The 20,591-nt window shown below is 40.3% G+C and overlaps 1 non-coding gene across 1 annotated transcript; it reads left to right on the top strand.

Annotated features, from left to right (window-relative positions):
* The first annotated feature begins 6,157 nt into the window (after positions 1–6,157).
* LOC112704775 (small nucleolar RNA R71) lies at positions 6,158–6,265 on the top strand. The gene has a single exon (XR_003155382.1). It is a non-coding gene; the product is annotated as a small nucleolar RNA R71 (small nucleolar RNA).
* Positions 6,266–20,591: the final 14,326 nt, after the last annotated feature.

Raw genomic sequence — 20,591 nt, 5'->3', positions numbered from 1 at the left:
AAGTAATAAACCTTACGCGAGTAAGGGTCGATCCCACGGAGATTGTTAGTATGAAGCAAGCTATGGTCATCTTGTAAATCTTAGTCAGGCAAACTCAAATGGATATGGTGATGAACGCATAAAACACAAAGATAAAGATAGAGATACTTATGTAATTCATTGGTAGGAACTTCAGATAAGCGCATGAAGATGCCTTCCCTTCCGTCTCTCTGCTTTCCTACTGTCTTCATCCAATCCTTCTTACTCCTTTCCATGGCAAGCTTATGTAGGGTTTCACTGTTGTCAGTGGCTACCTCCCATCCTCTCAGTGAAAACGTTCCTATGCTCTGTCACAGCATGGCTAATCATCTGTCGGTTCTCGGTCAGGCCGGAATAGAATCCAGCGATTCTTTTGCGTCTGTCACTAACGCCCTGCCTGCTAGGAGTTTGAAGCACGTCACAGTCATTCAATCATTGAATCCTACTCAGAATACCACAGACAAGGTTAGACCTTCCAGATTCTCTTGAATGCCGCCATCAGTTCTAGCCTATACTACGAAGACTCTGATCTCACGGAATGGTTGGCTTGGTTGTCAGGCGAGCACTCGGTTGTCAGACGATCAACCATGCATCGTGCAATCAGGAATCCAAGAGATATTCACCCAATCGAAGGTAGAACGGAGGTGGTTGTCAGTCACACGTTCATAGGTGAGAATGATGATGAGTGTCACGGATCATCACATTCATCAAGTTGAAGAACAAGTGATATCTTAGAACAAGAACAAGCGGAATTGAATGGAAGAACAATAGTAATTGCATTAATACTCGAGGTACAGCAGAGCTCCACACCTTAATCTATGGTGTGTAGAAACTCCACCGTTGAAAATACATAAGAACAAGGTCTAGGCATGGCCGTGAGGCCAGCCTCCCAGTGATCTAAGATAGCATAAAAATGAAGATAGCTACCAAAGTCTACAAATACAATAGTAAAAGGTCCTACTTATAGAGAACTAGTAGCCTAAGGTTTACAGAAATGAGTAAATGACATAAAAATCCACTTCCGGGCCCACTTGGTGTGTGCTTGGGCTGAGCAATGAAGCATTTTCGTGTAGAGACTCTTCTTGGAGTTAAACGCTAGCTTTTATGCCAGTTTGGGCGTTTAACTCCCATTTGGGTGCCAGTTCCGGCGTTTAACGCTGGAATTCCTGAGGGTGACTTTGAATGCCGGTTTGGGCCATCAAATCTTGGGCAAAGTATGAGCTATTATATATTGCTGGAAAGCCCAGGATGTCTACTTTCCAACGCCGTTGAGAACGCGCCAATTGGGCTTTTGTAGCTCCAGAAAATCCACTTCGAGTGCAGGGAGGTCAGAATCCAACAGCATCTACAGTCCTTTTTAGTCTCTGAATCAGATTTTTGCTCAGGTCCCTCAATTTCAGCCAGAAAATACCTGAAATCACAGAAAAACACACAAACTCATAGTAAAGTCCAGAAAAGTGAATTTTAACTAAAAACTAATAAAAATATACTAAAAACTAACTAGATCATACTAAAAACATACTAAAAACAATGCCAAAAAGCGTACAAATTATCCGCTCATCACAACACCAAACTTAAATTGTTGCTTGTCCTCAAGCAACTGAAAATCAAATAAGATAAAAAGAAGAGAATATGTAATGAATTCCAAAAACATCTATGAAGATCAGTATCAATATGATGGGGGGGTTTTAGCTTTTTGCCTCTGAATAGTTTTGGCATCTCACTCTATCCTTTGAAATTCAGAATGGTTGGCTTCTTTAGGAACTTAGAATCCAGATAGTGTTATTGATTCTCCTAGTTGAGTATGATGATTCTTGAACATAGCTACTTTATTGAGTCTTGGCCGTGGCCCAAAGCACTCTGTCTTCCAGTATTACCACCGGATACATACATGCCACAGACACATAATTGGGTGAACCTTTTCAGATTGTGACTCAGCTTTGCTAAAGTCCCCAATTAGAGGTGTCCAGGGTTCTTAAGAACACTCTTTTTGCCTTGGATCACAACTTTATTTCTTTCTTTTCTCTCTTTTTTTCGTTTTCTTTTCTTTTTCTCTTTTTTTTCGATTTTTTTTTTGAATAGAAATGCTTTTTCTTGCTTCAAGAATCATTGTAATGATTTTTCAGATCCTCAGTAACATGTCTCCTTTTTCATCATTCTTTCAAGAGCCAACATTCATGAACCACAAATTCAAAAGACTTATGCACTGTTTAAGCATACATTCACAAGACAAAGGTAATGCCACCACATCAAAATAATTAAACTGTTATAAAATTCAAAATTCATGCAATTCTTCTCTTTTCAATTTAAGCACGTTTTTATTCAAGAAAGGTGATGGATTCATAGGACATTCATAACTTTAAGGCATAGACACTAAGACACTAATGATCACAAGACACAAACATAGATAAACATAAGCATAAAATTCGAAAAACAGAAGAATAAAGAACAAGGAAATCAAAGAACGGGTCCACCTTAGTGATGGCGGCTCTTTCTTCCTCTTGAAGATCCTATGGAGTGCTTGAGCTCCTCAATGTCTCTTCCTTGTCTTTGTTGCTCCTCTCTCATGATTCTTTGATCTTCTCTAATTTCATGGAGGATGATGGAGTGTTCTTGATGCTCCACCCTTAGTTGTCCCATGTTGGAACTCAATTCTCCTAGGGAGGTATTTAGTTGCTCCCAATAGTTTTGTGGAGGAAAGTGCATCCCTTGAGGAATCTCAGGGATCTCATGATGAGTGGGGTCTCTTGTGTGCTCCATCCTCTTCTTAGTGATGGGCTTGTCCTCATCAATGGGGATGTCTCCCTCTATGTCAACTCCAAATGAATAACAGAGGTGACAAATGAGATGAGGGAAGGCTAACCTTGCCAAGGTAGAGGACTTGTCCGCCACCTTATAGAGTTCTTGGGCTATAACCTCATGAACTTCTATTTCTTCTCCAATCATGATGCTATGGATCATGATAGCCCGGTCTATGGTAACTTCGGACCGGTTGCTAGTGGGAATGATTGAGCATTGAATAAACTCCAACCATCCTCTAGCCACGGGTTTGAGGTCATGCCTTCTCAATTGAACCGGCTTCCCTCTTGAATCTCTCTTCCATTGGGCGCCCTCTTCACATATGATTGTGAGGACTTGGTCCAACCTTTGATCAAAGTTGACCCTTCTAGTGTAAGGGTGCTCATCTCCTTGCATCATAGGCAAGTTGAATGCCAACCTTACACTTTCCGGACTAAAATCCAAGTATTTCCCCCGAACCATAGTAAGATAATTCTTTGGATTCGGGTTCACACTTTGATCATGGTTCTTGGTGATCCATGCATTGGCATAGAACTCTTGAACCATCAAGCTTCCGACTTGTTGAATGGGGTTGGTAAGAACTTCCCAACCTCTTCTTCGGATCTCATGTCGGATCTCCGGATATTCACCCTTTTTGAGTGAAAAAGGGACCTCGGGGATCACCTTCTTCAAGGCCACAACTTCATAGAAGTGGTCTTGATGCACCCTTGAGATGAATCTCTCCATCTCCCATGACTCAGAGGTAGAAGCTTTTGCCTTCCCTTTCCTCTTTCTAGAGGTTTCTCCGGCCTTGGATGCCATAAATGGTTATGGAAAAACAAAAAGCAATGCTTTTACCACACCAAACTTAAAATGTTTGCTCGTCCTCGAGCAAAAGAAGAAAGAAGAGAGTAGAAGAAGAAGGAATGAGGGGAAAGGGAATGGCCTTGTGTTCGGCCAAAAGGGGAGAAGTGGTGTGTATGTTGTGTGAAAATGAAGGAGTGAAGGAGGGTATATATAGGAGAGGGGGAAGGGTAGGGTTCGGCCATTTGAGGGTGGGTTTGGGTGGGAAAGTGGTTTGAAGAGAAAGATGGATGTGAGTGGTGAAGAGAAAGATGGGATTTGATAGGTGAAGGGTTTTTTTGGGGAAGAGGTGTTGAGGTGATTGGTGAATGGGTGAAGAAGAAGAGAGAGAGTGGTGGGGTAGGTGGGGATCCTGTGGGGTCCACAGATCCTGAGGTGTCAAGGAAAAGTCATCCCTGCACCAAATGGCAAGCAAAATTGCGTTTTTAGCCATTTCTGGCGTTAAACGCCGGGCTGGTGCCCATTTCTGGCGTTTAACGCCAGCTTCTTGCCCTTTTCTGGCGTTTAACGCCAGTCTGGTGCCCCTTTCTGGCGTTAAACGCCCAGAATGGTGCCAGACTGGGCGTTAAACGCCCAACAGCTAACCTTACTGGCGTTTAAACGCCAGTAGGTGCGTCCTCCAGGGTGTGCTATTTTTCTTCCTGTTTTTCATTCTGTTTTTGCTTTTTTCATTGATTTTGTGACTTCTCATGATCATCAACCTACAAAAAAAGATAAAATAACAAAAGAGAATAGATAGATAAAATATAACATTGGGTTGCCTCCCAACAAGCGCTTCTTTAATGTCATTAGCTTGACAGAGGACTCTCATGGAGCCTCAGAAATGCTCAGAGCTATGTCGGAACCTCCCAACACCAAACTTAGAGTTTGAATGTGGGGGTTCAATACCAAACTTAGAAGTTGGTTGTGGCCTCCCAACACCAAACTTAGAGTTTGACTGTGGGGGCTCTGTTTTTGAGAGAAGCTCTTCATGCTTCCTCTCCATGATGACAGAGGGATATCCTTGGGCCTTAAACACCAAAGATTCTTCATTCACTTGAATGATCAACTCTCCTCTATCAACATCAATCACAGCCTTTGCTGTGGCTAGGAAGGGTCTGCCAAGGATGATGGATTCATCCATGCACTTCCCAGTCTCTAGGACTATGAAATCAGATGGGACGTAATGGTTTTCAACTTTAACCAGAACATCCTCTACAAGTCCATGGGCTTGTTTTCTTGAATTGTCTGCCATCTCTGGTGAGATTTTTGCAGCTTGCACCTCAGAGATCCCTAACTTCTCCATTACAGAGAGAGGCATGAGGTTTACACTTGACCCTAAGTCACACAAGGCCTTCTTGAAGGTCATGGTGCCTATGGTACAAGGTATTGAAAACTTCCCAGGATCTTGTCTCTTTTGAGGTAATTTCTGCCTAGACAAGTCATCCAGTTCTTTGGTGAGCAAAGGGGGTTCATCCTCCCAAGTCTCATTTCCAAATAACTTGTCATTTAGCTTCATGATTGCTCCAAGGTATTTAGCAACTTGCTCTTCAGTGACATACTCATCCTCTTCAGAGGAAGAATACTCATCAGAGCTCATGAATGGCAGAAGTAAGTCCAGTGGAATCTCTATGGTCTCATTTTGAGCCTCAGATTCCCATGGTTCCTCATTGGGGAACTCAGTGGAGGCCAGTGGACGTCCATTGAGGTCTTCCTCAGTGGCGTTCACTGCCTCTCCTTCCTCCCAAAATTCGGCCATGTTGATGGCTCTGCACTCTCCTTTTGGATTTTCTTCTGTATTGCTTGGAAGAGTACTAGGAGGGAGTTCAGTAATTTTCTTGCTCAGCTGACCCACTTGTCCTTCCAAATTTCTGATGGAGGACCTTGTTTCAGTCATGAAACTTTGAGTGGTTTTGATTAGATCAGAGGCCATGGTTGCTAAGTCAGAGGTATTCTGCTTAGAACTCTCTGTCTGTTGCTGAGAAGATGATGGAAAAGGCTTGCTATTGCTAAACCTGTTTCTTCCACCATTATTGTTATTGAAACCTTGTTGAGGTCTCTGTTGATCCTTCCATGAGAGATTTGGATGATTTCTCCATGAAGGATTATAGGTGTTTCCATAGGGTTCTCCCATGTAATTCACCTCTTCCATTGAAGGGTTCTCAGGATCATAAGCTTCTTCCTCAGATGAAGCTTCCTTAGTACTGCTTGGTGCATTTTGCATTCCAGACAGACTTTGAGAAATCATATTGACTTGTTGGGTCAATATTTGGTTCTGAGCCAATATGGCATTCAGAGTGTCAATCTCAAGAACTCCTTTCTTCTGACTAGTCCCATTGTTCACAGGATTTCTTTCAGAAGTGTACATGAATTGGTTATTTGCAACCATTTCAATCAGCTCTTGAGCTTCAGTAGGCATCTTCTTCAGATGAAGAGATCCTCCAGCAGAGCTATCCAAAGACATTTTGGACAGTTCAGAGAGACCATCATAGAAAATACCTATGATGCTCCATTCAGAAAGCATATCAGAGGGACACTTTCTGATTAATTGTTTGTATCTTTCCCAAGCTTCATAGAGGGATTCTCCTTCCTTCTGTCTGAAGGTTTGGACTTCCACTCTAAGCTTACTCAATTTTTGAGGTGGAAAGAACTTTGCCAAGAAGGCATTGACTAGCTTTTCCCAAGAGTCCAGGCTTTCTTTAGGTTGAGAGTCCAACCATGTCCTAGCTCTGTCTCTTACAGCAAAAGGGAATAGCATAAGTCTGTAGACCTCAGGGTCAGCCCCATTAGTCTTGACTGTGTCACAGATTTGCAAGAATTCAGCTAAAAACTGATGAGGATCTTCCAATGGAAGTCCATGGAACTTGCAATTCTGTTGCATTAGAGAAATTAGTTGAGGCTTAAGCTCAAAGTTGTTTGCTCTAATGGCAGGGATAGAGATGCTTCTCCCATAAAAGTTGGGAGTAGGTGCAGTAAAGTCACCCAGCACCTTCCTTGCATTGTTGGCATTGTTGTTTTTGGCTGCCATGTGTTCTTCTTCTTTGAAGAATTCGGTCAGGTCCTCTAAAGAGAGTTGTGCTTTGGCTTCTCTTAGGTTTCTCTTCAAGGTCCTTTCAGGTTTAGGATCAGCCTCAACAAGAATGTTTTTGTCTTTGCTCTTGCTCATAAGAAAGAGAAGGGAACAAGAAAATGTGGAATCCTCTATGTCACAGTATAGAGATTCCTTCAGGTGTCAGAAGAAAAGAAAAGTAGAAGACAGAAGTAGAAAATTCGAACTTATCAAAGGAGATGGAGTTCGAATTTTGCATTAAGGGATAGTGTTAGTCCATAAATAGAAGGATGTGAGAAGAAGGGAAGAAATTTTCGAAAATTAAGTAAAAGATTTTGAAAACATTTTTGAAAACAATACTTGATTTTCGAAAATGAAAGTGGAAAAGAAATCAAGTGATTTTTGAAAAAGATTTTGAAATTAGAAATCAAAAAGATTTGATTGAAAACTATTTTGAAAAAGATGTGGTTAAGAAGATATGATTGGTTTTAAAAAAAATGTGATTGAGAAGATATGATTTGAAAAACATTTTAAAAAAGATTTGATTTTGAAAATTAGAAACTTGGCTAACAAGAAAAGATATGATTCCAACATTAAACCTTTCTCAACAGAAAAGGCAACATGCTTGAAATGTTGAATCAAATCATTAATTGATAGCAAGTATCTTTGAAAATGGAAAGAAATTGATTTTGAAAACATATGATTGAAAAGATAAGATTTGAAAAAGATTTGATTTTGAAAAACTTTGAAAACCTGAAAAAAAATTGCATTGAAAAACAGAATCTTCCCCCTTGTGCCATCCTGGCGTTAAACGCCCAGAATGGTGCACATTCTGGCATTTAACGCCCAAAACTATACCCTTTTGGGCGTTAAACGCCCAACCAGGTATCCTGGCTGGCGTTTAAACGCCAGTCTGTCCTTCTTCACTGGGCGTTTTGAACGCCCAGCTTTTTCTGTATAATTCCTCTGCTGTATGTTCTGAATCTTCAATTCTCTGTATTATTGACTTGAAAAGACACAAATTAAAAATATTTTTGGATTTTTAATAACAAGGAAAAATCAAAATACAACTAAAATCAAATAACAATGCATGCAAGACACCAAACTTAGCAGTTTGTATACTATTGACACTAATGAGAATGCATATGAGACACATAAAACACTCAAGTCAAGAGAATTCAAAGATCAGAGTAAGAAATCATCAAGAATTATTTGAAGATCCTTAAGACACATGAATGAATGCATGCAGTTGACACTAAACTTAAGATGAGACACTAGACTTAAACAAGAAATTTTTGGATTTTTTGATTTTTTGATTTTTTTGTGTTTTTCGAAAATTAAAAGGAAGAAGATATCAAAATTCTTAATGAGAATTCCAGGAATCAGTGCAATGCAAGTCTAAGACTCCGGTCCAGGAATTAGACATGGCTTCACAGCCAGCCAAGCTTTCAAAGAAAGCTTCGGTCCAAAACACTAGACATGGCCAATGGCCAGCCAAGCCTTAGCAGATCACTGCTCCAAAAGCAAGATTGATAAAAATCAACAAGCTCTTGTGATGATAAGTTGAAACCTCGGTCCAATGAAATTAGACATGGCTTCACAGCCAGCCAGATTTCAACAAATCATCATGAAACTCTAGAATTCATCTTCAAGAATTTCGAAAAAAAATACCTAATCTAAGCAACAAGATGAACCGTCAGTTGTCCAAACTCAACAATCCCCGGCAACGGCGCCAAAAACTTGGTGCTGTTGCCGGATCTTGGCACTGATGTTACCGGACCAAAAGCTTGCTCAAAACTTGAACAATCCCCAGCAACGGCGCCAAAAACTTGGTGCGCGAAATTGTGAACAATACTTTTCACAACTCTCATAATCCCCGGTCATGAACCCCAAAAACTTGGTGTTCAATACCATGGCATTACACAACTTCGCACAACTAACCAGCAAGTGCACTGGGTCGTCCAAGTAATAAACCTTACGCGAGTAAGGGTCGATCCCACGGAGATTGTTAGTATGAAGCAAGCTATGGTCATCTTGTAAATCTTAGTCAGGCAAACTCAAATGGATATGGTGATGAACGCATAAAACACAAAGATAAAGATAGAGATACTTATGTAATTCATTGGTAGGAACTTCAGATAAGCGCATGAAGATGCCTTCCCTTCCGTCTCTCTGCTTTCCTACTGTCTTCATCCAATCCTTCTTACTCCTTTCCATGGCAAGCTTATGTAGGGTTTCACCGTTGTCAGTGGCTACCTCCCATCCTCTCAGTGAAAACGTTCCTATGCTCTGTCACAGCATGGCTAATCATCTGTCGGTTCTCGGTCAGGCCGAAATAGAATCCAGCGATTCTTTTGCGTCTGTCACTAACGCCCCGCCTGCTAGGAGTTTGAAGCACGTCACAGTCATTCAATCATTGAATCCTACTCAGAATACCACAGACAAGGTTAGACCTTCCGGATTCTCTTGAATGCCACCATCAGTTCTAGCCTATACCACAAAGACTCTGATCTCACGGAATGGTTGGCTCGGTTGTCAGGCGAGCACTCGGTTGTCAGGCGATCAACCATGCATCGTGCAATCAGGAATCCAAGAGATATTCACCCAATCGAAGGTAGAACGGAGGTGGTTGTCAGTCACACGTTCATAGGTGAGAATGATGATGAGTGTCACGGATCATCACATTCATCAAGTTGAAGAACAAGTGATATCTTAGAACAAGAACAAGCGGAATTGAATGGAAGAACAGTAGTAATTGCATTAATACTCGAGGTACAGCAAAGCTCCACACCTTAATCTATGGTGTGTAGAAACTCCACCGTTGAAAATACATAAGAACAAGGTCTAGGCATGGCCGTGAGGCCAGCCTCCCAGTGATCTAAGATAGCATAAAAATGAAGATAGCTACCAAAGTCTACAAATACAATAGTAAAAGGTCCTACTTATAGAGAACTAGTAGCCTAAGGTTTACAGAAATGAGTAAATGACATAAAAATCCACTTCCGGGCCCACTTGGTGTGTTCTTGGGCTGAGCAATGAAGCATTTTCGTGTAGAGACTCTTCTTGGAGTTAAACGCCAGCTTTTATGCCAGTTTGGGCGTTTAACTCCCATTTGGGTGCCAGTTCCGGCGTTTAACGCTGGAATTCCTGAGGGTGACTTTGAACGCCGGTTTGGGCCATCAAATCTTGGGAAAAGTCTGGACTATCATATATTGATGGAAAGCCCAGGATGTCTACTTTCCAACGCCGTTGAGATCGCACCAATTGGGCTTCTGTAGCTCGTGAAAATCCACTTCGAGTGCAGGGAGGTCAGAATCCAACAGCATCTGCAGTCCTTTTTAGTCTCTGAATCAGATTTTTGCTCAGGTCCCTCAATTTCAGCCAGAAAATACTTGAAATCACAGAAAAACACACAAACTCATAGTAAAGTCCAAAAAAGTGAATTTTAACTAAAAACTAATAAAAATATACTAAAAACTAACTAGATCATACTAAAAACATACTAAAAACAATGCCAAAAAGCGTACAAATTATCCGCTCATCAGAAACTCATGCCAGGCAAGTTGAGATCAAGATGGAAAGGCCCCTACAGAGTGGAAAAGGCTGAGCCATATGGCGTTTTCCTCCTGAGGCACCCTTCAAGTCCCAATATCCTCAAGGTGAATGGCCACCGCTTGAAGCTCTACCATGGTGAGAGAATAAAGGACAGCAAGGAGCTGGAGATCCTCCTCTTAGAGGACCCACCAACACAAGAAGACTGAAGCTGGTGAACCGTCTAACTTAAGGACGTTAAAGCAAAGTGCTAGGTGGGAGACAACCCACCATGGTATGATCGTTTCTTTTCTTTCTTAGTTTTATTTTGTTTTATTTTTCTCAGTGTCATGCATACACTCTGCATCATAACTTACATTCTGCATAATAAAAAAATAAAAGGGGATCGACGCGCTAGCGCCTAGTGCGCATCCGCGTCCTGAGTGCATGCGAAATGGGTTAGCTTGACCAGTGAGTTGCGCGGGCGTGGTGTAGACAGTGTGCTTTTGGCACCAGCATGCCCACACGTGCGCGTCGCCTCACGGTCCGGCCATGCATGCATCCGCGTCTAAGGCGCGCCCGCGTGCATCAGAAAATCGGAATCAAACAATGTTTGCCCAGAGAGTTAGGTTGGTCTGGGGCTGGTATTGTACTAGAGGCACAAATTAACCCACGCGTTCACGTCCTTGACACATGCACGTTGTTTTAACCCTTGGCCATCCACGCGTGTGCTCGCATGATGCGCATGCGTCGCTTGCAACTATGGCCCCCAGCCCAGATTGAACCGAGAGTTGTGCGTGTGCGGGGCTGGCCTCGCGCGACTGGCTCAAACTAGGGCACGCGTCCGCGCCGTGGACGCTTCTGCGCCCCTTCTTGTTGTGCAATGCACACGTCCACGTTGCTTGCGCCGCCCAACTTAATCCAGCGCACCGCCCAATTTCAAACCCCCTTATTCCTAATTCTTTTCTTTCCTTATTCTTTCTTCTTTCTTCCTCCTTCTTTCACCATTCTTCCTTCCTACCTCTCCTCTCATCCTACTTCCATCTTCATCATCAAGGTTTCTCTCTTCCTTTCCTCTACTCTTTCCTTCTTCTTTCAATTATTGCATTTAATTATTTTTAATTATTTACTTTCACTTTTCTATTAGCTTCTTTATTTATGGTTTCTTTCTCATGTCTTTCTCATGCATATTTTTTTTAATGTTGGTGTTGGAGATTTATTTGGGTATTATTTTATTATCTTTGAGTTTATGGATATTATGAGGAATAATTTGACAATTGCTATTTTCTTATAGATCTCATATACATTTGGATTACTTATTTTCATTCCTATTTTACCTTGAACACCAAGTGTTTGTGAAAAAAGCCAACATGGCATTTTTAATTCTTTCCTATCATATTCTTCCTACTTTAATACCTCTTTTTCACAACTCTTGAAATCCCCATGTATTGAGTATATCATTCACAATTTACATCATACCAATGCTCACTATTTTCTTCCATGTGATATTTCTTCTTGCACTTGATGCTTGAGTTATGTTTCTCATGCCTCTTACTTGCATGCCATTCTCCCTCTTGCATCTAGTTGTATAATATGCCTCTATGCTCTCCATTGATGTCTCCCATGCATGTTGTAGCTACCATGCACTTAAGACATTGTTTATTTCCCTGGGCATTTATTTTCACTTGGAATTCCTTTCTTCTAGTTTTAGCTATCTATATTTGACATTCTTCCTTTTTCTTTCTTCCTTAGGATGGGTACCAAGAAAGGAAAAGAAAAGGCTATTGACAAGACACCAGCAAGGCAAGGCACTAAAAGAACCATGGCTAAGGCACACCCTTCTACAAGCATTAAACCACCCACAAAGCGGACAAAGAGAATCATCAAGGTCGATGAAGCAGAGAAAGCTTTTCCTACTAGGGATTCTGCACGGTTCACTAACCGCAACTGTGATCAGATGTTCCCCATCCTGGCTAACAGGAACTACAATAATGAGCGCCTACTAATTCTTCTAACACACCTTGCTGAGTTTGTAGAGTCCCGATTCGAGAGGAGACAGTGGGGATTCTTGAGAAGGCAGCCGCGGCAGGTCAATCTATCATGGGTAGTTGAATTCTACTCCAACTTCCACTTGCCAACTCTGCGATCTGTCTATGTTCGTCAAAAGCAAGTTCTTGTCTCCGAGGGGGCCATTCAGAGAGCATTGGATCTTCCACCTGGACCCGAGGGATTGGACGTCTATCAAGAGGCCTCTCTCAAGTGCCAGACATACCAGTTTGACTAGGATAGCATCCTTGGAGTTATAGCACTACCGGGCAGCAGTTGGATCTATGGGCAACATCAGACTCGACCTAAGAGCATTGCAGCTCCAGCACTTACCTTGGAGGTTCGCGTGTGGGCTCAGATTATGTCCCACTATGTCTTTTCGAGCACTCACGAGTCCACCTTCACTGCAAACATGGCTGTTGTCATCTGATGCATTCTCACCGAGCAGCCTCTTAACTTACCAAGACACATCAGGCAGACCATAGGGCACATATAGATTGCGGGTAACCTACCCTTTCTCGTACTAGTTTCAGATCGTGTCTCTGCAGCTGGAGCTCCCTATAGGGTTGGGGACACCAAAGCCATGATTCCAGTGGTTGATCAGTATGTCCCGAATGGGAAGTATATCAGACCTCTAGTACCCTTTGCTAGCCGACTTCCGGGCCCATCTGTAGACACTCCTCCTACTTTCGCCTCGCCATCACCCACACCTCCTCCACCATCCCTTACTCAGATGTTCCTTCAGAGGTTAGACCGGCAAGACCGACAGCTGGAGCAATTGGAGCGCCGCAACAAGCACCAATATATCTATCTGAAGGAGCTCATTGCTAGCTCTCACCCACCTCCAGAAGAGAAGGATACCCCGGACTATACTTCACCTACCAACACCAGGAGCCATGACGAGCCCGCCCGTGGAAGTGATGCTAACAGCCCCACCTTGCTCCTTACTGATGGCACGGAGGACCGTGCCAATCCTTAAGTGTGGGGAGGTCAGTGCCTGATTTCTGGAGGTAATCTCTCTCTCTCTCTCTCTGTCTCTCTCTCTCTCTCTCTCTCTCTCTCTCTCTCTCTTAACTCTCTCTTAACACCAATATGTTGTTTTTCTTTTGTTAGATAGGATAGATTGCATGATAATAATTTGTTGCATGTATGTTCTACTTGGTTGAATGAATGAGTTTCTTTTCAAGACCCTATTTTAGAGCATTTCACTAATTTAAATCAAAAATTTGTGTTAAACTTGTTTGAAGATTGTAATTTGGAACATGGTTGATAGCTAGGAACACACAACCTGTGAGATTTTGAGCTTAATTATATGGTTACATTATTTAACCAGGATTTTTATTCTTGTGTGTTCTCTTCTCTGTGATTGCAATCTATATTTTGCTCCATTCTATATGTCTATTATTTAGTGTATATTCATACATACATATGATTGAGGCCATCATTTGTTATTAGCTCACTTATCCTAAATAGCCTACCAATTCATCTACCCTTGTATGCCACTTTAAGCCTTTTTAACCCCCAATTATTCTTTATATTACCATATCACTAGTCTTAAGCGAAAAAACAATTAATTATCCCATTTGAATCTTTGGTTAGCTTAAGATAGAGATTGTGTGTCAATTAAGTGTGGGAAAATGTGGAAACTTGGGTTAGTAAGGAGGTGTTTGGAGTTATTGACACATTTTGAGAATTTGGGTGCTACTCATGTGAAATTATAAAACCATGGGCATTGATCCATTAAGCTTTTATTGAAAAAAAAGAAAAATAAATAAATAAATAAATAATTACGGGACAAAAATTATCCTAATGCTAAGTGCAATAAAAAGATCAATGCATATGTGATGAAATTAAAGAAAAAAATTGATACATGAGTATGTGAAATGTACAAAGGTGAGATTTTGGGTAGCTAGGCATGATTTTAGAATTATATAGAGTATGTGTAAATGTTAGGTGAGAACTTAGGCTAGTCAAAGATTCAATTTATAGCTAACTTGGCTATACATATATCCTCACCCTTACCTTAGCCCCATTACAACCTTGGAAAGACCTCAAGATATTTGTATTATTACACTAGATATTTATTGATTGGTTAGATGAAGAGCAAAGCTTTAGAAAGCATGACTAGGGGAGACTAGAGTGGACTAACCCTAAATACCTAAGTTGTTAGAGTGCATATACCTTTCCAGTGAGGGTTCAATGCTTGATTCTATGTTCTCGGCTTTTATGAGCTATCTTCTTACAAGTTTACTTGCTTCTTATTGTGTGATTTGAAATAGTGGAATCTAATTTATGTTTGTCTTGGAGGACTTGTTTGTTTTGACTAAGTAGGTAGAAACATCTTAGCATGTAGTTGCATTTATAGGTTGCATTGCATGAGTCTTGCTTTCCCCCATTCATTCTTTTAATCTCCTTGAGCGTAGCATGAGGACATGCTAATGTTTAATGTGGGGAGATTGATAGACCACTATTTTATGGTTTATCTTGTGCTAAATTGAGTGGTATTTATCAATTCTCTACATACTTATTCATATAATTTGCATGGTTTTACAAATCCTTCCCAATGTTATTCTATGATTGAAAACTTGCTTCCTAAGCCCTTAACTTGTGTATTTTTAATTCCTCTTTTTACCATTCGATACCGTGATCCATGTGTTAAGTGTTTTCAGGCTTTATAGGGCAGGAAGAGCTTAGAGGATAGAAAGGAAGCTTGCAAAAATGGAAGAAACACAAGAAGATAAGGAGCTGACCAGCGAGCACTGACGCGCACGCACACCTGATGCGTATGTGCCATTTGGCGCCTTCCATAAGGGCACGGACGCGTATCAGACGCGAACGCGTACATCGCACAGAGGACCATCGACGCGCATGCATACATGACGTGTACGCGTGCCTTGCGCCATGTGCATGGCTTGGTTCCAAGATGTAGAATCTATGTTGAATCACCATTTGGCAGGATTACTAGGACTTTGATCTCTTTCTTGGGCCGGGCATCAAGTACATGTATCTTTACCAATTAACCAATTTTTAAATGCTGGAGTAGATCCAAAGGAGATTCCACTTCCTCGTGAATTTATCTTGAATCGGGACCTTTTGGCTCAACTTTATCCCAGTTTTGCCGAGGGAGCAACTCCATTTTTCACCTTGAATTGGTCAAAATACGCGGATTTTCTTACTTTTCGTGGAGGATTAGATCCAGTAACTGGCGGTTTATGGCTGACTGATATTGCGCACCATCATTTAGCTATTGTGATTCTTTTCCTGATAGCTGGTCACATGTATAGAACCAACTGGGGGATTGGTCATGGTATAAAAGAGATCTTAGAGGCCCATAAGGGTCCATTTACAGGCCAGGGTCATAAAGGTCTATATGAGATCCTAACAACTTCATGGCATGCTCAATTATCTATTAACTTAGCTATGTTAGGCTCTTTGACTATTGTTGTAGCTCACCTTATGTATTCTATGCCTCCTTATCCATACCTAGCTACCGACTATGGGACCCAACTATCATTGTTCACCCATCACATGTGGATTGGTGGATTTCTCATAGTTGGTGCTGCTGCGCACGCAGCCATTTTTATGGTAAGAGACTATGATCCAACTACTTGATACAACGATCTATTAGATCGTGTCCTTAGGCATCGCGATGCAATCATATCACATCTAAACTGGGTATGCATATTTTTAGGCTTTCACAGTTTTGGTTTGTATATTCATAATGATACCATGAGCGCTTTAGGGCGCCCCCAAGATATGTTTTCAGATACCGCTATACAATTACAACCCGTCTTTGCTCAATGGATACAAAATACCCACGCTTTAGCTGATAAGTGAGATTTCGAGTAAGTGTTTACATAATCTTCTTCTGTCCAAAGAAATTTTTCATCAAAATAATGAGTCACCATTGATATCGACACATCTGAGATCGCTAAATATTCGGGAGTTCCTCTATTCAATCCTTTTCCTTCTTCTTGTTGCTGGATATCTCGTTCGTACACATCTTCTCTTTGTTTCTCGAGCCTACAGAGAGTTACAGACAGAGTTCGAAAAGGTCAAATCTTTGATGATTCCATCATACATGATTGAGTTGCGAAAACTTCTGGATAGGTATCCTACATCTGAACTGAATTCTTTCTGGTTAAAGAATCTCTTTCTAGTTGCTCTGGAACAATTAGGAGATTTTCTAGAAGAAATACGGGGGCAATTTTGGGCTGAGTTTTGACCCAGTTTTCAGCCCAGAAACACAAACTAGAGCCAGGGAACAGCAGAGACTCAACACACATTCCCACATTCACTCATTCAAGAGTTTTTAGTTTTAGTTTCGGGATCTTAGAGAGAGAATTCACTACTTCCTCTAGGGTTGTTCATATTCATAGATTCCAGTTTTATGCTTTTGAGTTGGATATTATAAAGAGTTACTACCTCCGTGAAGTCTTTATTATTCTATTTTGTTTCCTATTCCTTTACTCTCGTTATTTTCCTATTTACCCTGTTCAGAGTTACAATTGGATATCTTCTATTTTGGAATTTATTAATTCAAAGTACTTTTTATATTTAATTTCTTCAATTACTTGATTATCTCAACTCCCTTTACATGAATGTGGAATTGGCATCCATGTCAATGGAGTAGACTTTTAACTTGGCTTTGGATTGATTAATATTGGAGACCCTTGAGTTGGAAGACTCAAGAGTTAAATAGTAATTGAAAATTGTTGGCTGACTCTCAAGTCACTAACGCTAATCCTTTCCGAGGGAGAGGATTAAGACTTGTGAATTGGGGTTAGCTTAATAATCAGCGAATAATTTACTAACTACTTTTTGGGATGTTTTTACTAATTTTTATGAAAAATTCATATTTCTAGACTTTACTATGAGTTTGTGTGTTTTTCTGTGATTTCAGGTATTTTCTGGCTGAAATTGAGGGACCTGAGCAAAAATCTGATTCAGAGGCTGACAAAGAAATGCTGATGCTGTTGGATTCTGACCTCCCTACACTCGAAGTGGATTTTCTGGAGCTACAGAACTCCAAATGGTGCGCTCTCAATTGCGTTGGAAAGTAGACATCCAGGGCATTCCAGAAATATATAATAGTTCATAATTTGCTTGAGTTTTGATGACGCAAATTGGCATTCAAACGCACCTTCTCTGCCTTCTTCTGAAGTCAAAACGCCAGAACTGGCATAAAAGCTGAAGTTAAACGCCCAAACTGGCACCAAAACTGGCATTTAACTCCAAGAGAAGTCTCTACATATGTAAAGCTCAATGCTCAGCCCAAGCACACACCAAGTGGGCCCGGAAGAGGATTTCTGCATCATTTACCTATTTTTGTAAACCTTAGTAGCTAGTTTTCTTATAAATAGGACCTCTTACCATTGTATTTTCATCTTGGAATCTTTTGATCATCTTTTGATCTCTTAATCACATTTTGGGGGTTGGCCTCACGGCCATGCCTGGACCATTATCACTTATATATTTTCAACGGTGGAGTTTCTACACACCATAGATTAAGGTGTGGAGCTCTACTATTCCTCGAGTATTAATGCAAAGTACTATTGTTCTTCTATTCAATTCATGCTTATTCTTGTTCTAAGATATTCACTCGCACTTCAACCTGATGAATGTGATGATCCATGAAACTCATCATCATTCTCACCTATGAACGCGTGACTAACAACCACCTACATTCTACTTAAGATTGAGCGTGTATCTCTTAGCCTCCATTCCGAAAGATCGGAGTGTTTGTGGTATAAGCTAGAATTATTGGCGGCTATTCCTGAGATCCGAAAAGTCTAAACCTTTTTTATGGTATTCCGAGTAGGATCTGGAAGGGGATGACTGTGACGAGCTTCAAACTCGCGAGTGTTGAGCGTAGTGACAGACGCAAAAGGATCAGTGAATTCTATTCCAACATGATCGAGAACCGACAGATGATTAGTCGTGCGGTGACAGCGCATTTGGACCATTTTCACTGAGGATGGGAGGTAGCCATTGACGTTGGTAAAATCTGAACATACAGCTTGCCATAGAAAGGAGTAAGAAGGATTGGATGAAGGCAGTAGGAAAGTAGAGATTCAAAAGGAGCAAAGCATCTCCATACACTTATCTGAAATTCTCACTAATGAATTACATAAGTATCTCTATCTTTACTTTATGTTTTATTTATCTTTTAATTATGAAAACTCTATCACCCATTTGAATCCATCTGACTGAGATTTACAAGGTGACCATAGCTTGCTTCAAGCCGACAATCTCTGTGGGATCGACCCTTACTCACGTAAGGTATTACTTGGACGACCCAGTGCACTTGCTGGTTAGTTGTGCGGAGTTGTGACAAAGTGTGATTCACGTTTGAGAGCACCAAGTCTATTGGCGCGATTGTTGATGATCACAATTTTGTGCACCAGGTTTTTGGCGCCATTGCCGAGGATTGTTCGAGTTTGGACAACTGACGGTTCATCTTGTTGCTCAGATTAGGTAATTTTATTTTATTTTTTAAGCTTTCTATTTCTTATTTTTGAAAAAAAAATACAAAAAATCATAAAATCATAAAAACCCAAAAATATTTGATGGTTCTTGTTTGAATCCAGTGCCAAATTTTAAGTTTGGTGTTAATTGCATGATTTTAATTGTCTTTCAATTCTCAAAATACATCATTGTGTTCTTAATGATCTTCAAGTCGTTCTTGTTGAATTGTCTTGTTTGATCTTCATGATTTATTGATTTGCACTGCATGATGTTCTACATATGCATTTTTGCATTCATATGGCCCAAACATGAGAAAGTTCTAAGTTTGGTGTCCTCCATGTTTTCTTTCATTAGGAAAACTAAGCTCTTGATGTTCATCTTGATCTTCAAGATTGTTCCTGGTGTTCATCTTGTCGTTCATATTGTTCTTGCATATATCTTGTGTTTTAATCCAAGAATTATATGTTTTGACTCATTTTGCTATTTTTCAAAATTGAAAACATATCTTCTTGAATAAAGGATTTAGCAAAATGAAGATCCAAGAACATAAAGCAGGGGAATTACAGAGAAAAAGCTGGGCGTTCAAAACACCCAGTGAAGAAGGAAAACTAGCATTTAAACACCAGCCAGGGTACCGGACTGGGCGTTTAAACACCCAAACCATGCAGCAATTGGGCGTTAAATGCCTAAAACATGCAGCTCCTGGGCGTTTAACGCCAGGATGACACAAGGAGAGGAATTTTGTTTTCAAATCAAATATTTTTCAAATCTTCCTAATTTTTCAAAATCAAATATTTTCAATCATATCTTTTTCAAAATCATATCTTTTCAAACATATCTTTTTCAAAAAAAATTAAATCTTTTTAATTTCCTTTTCAAATCTTTTTCAAAATAAATTTCAATCATATCTTTTCAAATATATCTTTTTCAAATCATATCTTTTTCAAAATCAATTTCAAAAATCTTTTTCTAAGCTCTTATCTTTTTCAAATTTACTTCTTATCTTTTTTTAAAACCACCTAACCATTTTTTTACTTTAATTTTCGAAAACCATTAAACATTTTTTAAAAAAATTATTTTTAATTAACTAATTGTTTTGAATTTTGAATTTGATTTTTGAAAATTCTTTCCCCCTCTCTTATCTTTTTCTATTTAAACACTAACATTCCTCCTCCATTGTCAATTCGAACTCCATCTCTCTTGTGTGTTCGAATTCTTATCTCATCCTTCTATTCTTATTTTCCTCTGACATCTCAAGGAATCTCTATACTGTGACATAGAGGATTCTATATTTTCTTTGTTTTCTTCTCTTTCATATGAGTAGGAACAAAGATAAAGGCATACTTGTTGAAGCTGATCCTGAACCTGAAAGGACTCTGAAGAGGAAGCTAAGAGCAGCTAAAGCACAAAACTCTGAAGAGGACCTCACTAAATTTTTGAAAAGGAAGCAGCAAAAGAAACAATTATGGCCGAACCAAACAACAATGCAAGGAAGATGCTTGGTGATTTTACTACACCAACTTCCAACTTCTATCGAAGAAGCATCTCAATCCCTACCATAGGAGCAAACAATTTTGAGGTAAAGCCTCAATTAGTTTCTCTACTGCAACAGAATTGCAAGTTTCATGAACTTCTATCAGAAGACTCTTATCAGTTTTTAACTGAGTTCTTGCAGATCTGTGATACTGTTAAGACCAATGGAGTTGATCCTGAAATCTACAAGCTTATGCTTTTCCCTTTTGCTGTAAGAGATAGAGCTAGAACATGGTTGGACTCACAACCTAGAGATAGCCTGGACTCTTAGGAGAAGCTGGTCACGGCTTTCTTAGCCAAGTTCTTTCTTCCTCAAAAGATGAGC

The sequence above is a fragment of the Arachis hypogaea genome, chromosome 7, assembly GCF_003086295.3.
Source record: "Arachis hypogaea cultivar Tifrunner chromosome 7, arahy.Tifrunner.gnm2.J5K5, whole genome shotgun sequence".
In the NCBI taxonomy this organism is placed as follows: Eukaryota; Viridiplantae; Streptophyta; class Magnoliopsida; order Fabales; family Fabaceae; genus Arachis; species Arachis hypogaea.
The sequence above is the reverse complement of the archived record's forward strand: the minus strand, read 5'-3'. Positions and strand labels throughout refer to the sequence as shown.